The following is a 2,500-nucleotide window of genomic DNA, read 5'->3' as shown; positions in this document are numbered from 1 at the left end:
AAAAAAGACTTGCACAGTACCACATACAATCTGATCGAACGTACAATATAAACTACACAAATAAAATATACAAAATTCAGCATATGATATATCAATATTTACCAGACACAAAGAAAATACAACAATACTCACTTATATAAACCTGTCTTAGTTTGCTATCAGAGAGGGAATGTGTTCACAGCCTTATTCAGGCGTTACGTTACCCATCTCAGAGCGTTGGCAAATCGACCTTAACCACGTCATAAACTTCGCAGTCAATTTCCTGTGGTGACGTCAAATAAACTTTAATTATATTCTAATTTGATACAAATAAAAAACACAACACCACAGATGTGTTAGCATTAAGGGACACTAAGTTGAAGGAGAGGAGTGAGTTTGAGCTTGGAATATGGTGGGGAGGGCGTCGGGAGTGGTGAGTGAGGTGGAGAAGGGATGACACTGCTGGTAAGTAATGATATACAAAAGTGGATGGTGGAGTGGAAGGAAATATTTTCGAGGATAATGTGGGGGAAGTTAAAATAGTGGTGTATATGTACATATATATACATACATACAAACATATACCAAGGCTTTTTCCCCCTTACAAGGGAGGTAGCCAAAAAGAAAAAGGCATAAAATCATTCCCACCCATTCCATCCCTAAATACACTCCACTCCCCTCCACCCTCCCTCCCACCTTAGCACTACCTGGATGACGGGTCATCCCTGCACCTTGTCCACTGCCCTGGGTCAGAGGTAGTGTCGCAAGGCACAGCAAATCCACAGCAAGGCCGCTTCATTCAATCGGCGACCCCCCCTCTCCGTCCCCCCATGCATAAAAGTAGAAGACGGGGAGAAATTCCTTCGGGCTGCGTCAAATTTTGCTCACACATACTACCTCACCCCCATCCCCCCACCCATTCCACCTCATGCAACACATCATCCATATACAACCATTCTCCATTCACCCCTGTCTTCTGTCCTCTCCCGTCCTTCCTCAACAGACATTCCTCTCTTCCCCAAAGCCCCCTTCAGCCCATCCATCCATCTCATCCTAGGACGTCCCCTCATGTTCACTCCCTCCACATCTGCCTTCCATACCTCTTTTACTAGTCTTTCTTCACTCATTCTTTCCATGTGTCCAAATCATCCTAACATCCGTCTGAGGTATTGGCTGCATGTTATTATGGCAAATTAGCATGCATTTGATACTTTAGGGTCTATATGGGGCGCCCCTACGGACCAGAGCCACACATCATTTTGTCTGTGATAGAGGTAAACTCTGTTTATAGAGAAATGATGACACTTTTATACTACGACTGTCCCTCCGTTATGCTGCCCCCCAACCTCTTGTTACTGTCCTGTACAATTTCTCTGAATATTCATTTCCTTTTTTGCGTACCTACCCTGTGATGGGGGCAAAATAATACTGCCACCAAGTATTTCCACTTGGATCGTAGGAGGTAAGAAGAAAGGGACAGGGATTGGGACTAGGCATCCTTCTCCTTGTAGCCCCACAGGGGACATTCCTAAAAAAAAAGTAAAGGCATAAAAGGGTCTAGGAGTTTTCCAACCAGCACCCTAAGGTTTGGGTCTTTTAATGTGCGTGGATGTGGTACAGATGAGAGTAAGAGGGAAGAGATAGGTAGTATGTTTATGGGATGAAAGATGGATGTGTTGGCTTTGAGTGAAACTAAGTTGAGAGGGAAGGGCGTGTGTAAGTTTGGGAGTGTAAGTGAGAGGTTATCAGGAGTGAGGGCGAGGGAGAGAAGGGGTGGCTATACTATTAAGTGAAGCGATATGTAAACGTGTAGTGGAGTGGAAGGAGGTTTCCTCAAGGATAATGTGGATGAAGGTGAAACTGGGAAAGGAGATGTGGGTTTTTGTAAGTGCATATGGACCTGGTAGTGAGAAGAGTGTAGAAGAAAGGGAGACATTTTGGATAGATGTAAATGAGTGCATGGAGGGATTAGGGAGAAATGTCAATGTAATAATACTGGGAGACCTTAATGCTAGGGTAGGAAACGAACCAATTGACGGAGTGGTTGGGAAATGTGGAGTTCCAGGAAAGAATCGTAGTTGAGAGTTTATGGTGAAGATGTGTCTAGAAAGAAAGTTGATGATAGCAAATACAGTGTTTCGGAAGAAAGTCAAGCATAAGTTCACATGGAAGAGGGTGGTGGAGAGAAGGGTGGTAGATAGAGCGTTAATGGACTATGTAGTGGTAGATAGGAGTATAATAGCAAGAGTTAGGGATGTACATGTGTTAAGGGGAGAGGGTGGGGGAATATCAGATAATTTTTTGGTGGAAGGTAAGTTGAGAGTGGAGGATAGATGGAGAAAGAGGAAAAGGACAAAAGATAGGGAGGTGCTTAGAGTGAACTCTTGAAATGAAAAGGAGAAGGAGTACAAAATGAAGCTGAGGGAGGAGTGGGAGGGAGTGAAGGATAGAGTAGTGCTAGGTGTAGAGGAGGAATGGGGATGGTTCAAGGAGGGAGTCACAAAGTATGCAAGGATGGTGT

The 2,500-nt window shown here is 44.1% G+C and overlaps 1 protein-coding gene across 1 annotated transcript in view; it reads left to right on the top strand.

The window, feature by feature from the left end:
* The window catches only part of LOC143030166 (uncharacterized), a 36,956-nt gene that overhangs the window by 28,322 nt on the left and 6,134 nt on the right, over window positions 1-2,500 (top strand). The window lies entirely within an intron of this gene.

Source organism: Oratosquilla oratoria, chromosome 12 (assembly GCF_046742065.1).
Source record: "Oratosquilla oratoria isolate Oo_2021 chromosome 12, ASM4674206v1, whole genome shotgun sequence".
NCBI lineage: Eukaryota > Metazoa > Arthropoda > Malacostraca > Stomatopoda > Squillidae > Oratosquilla > Oratosquilla oratoria.
This window is presented reverse-complemented; position numbering and strand designations above follow the sequence as displayed.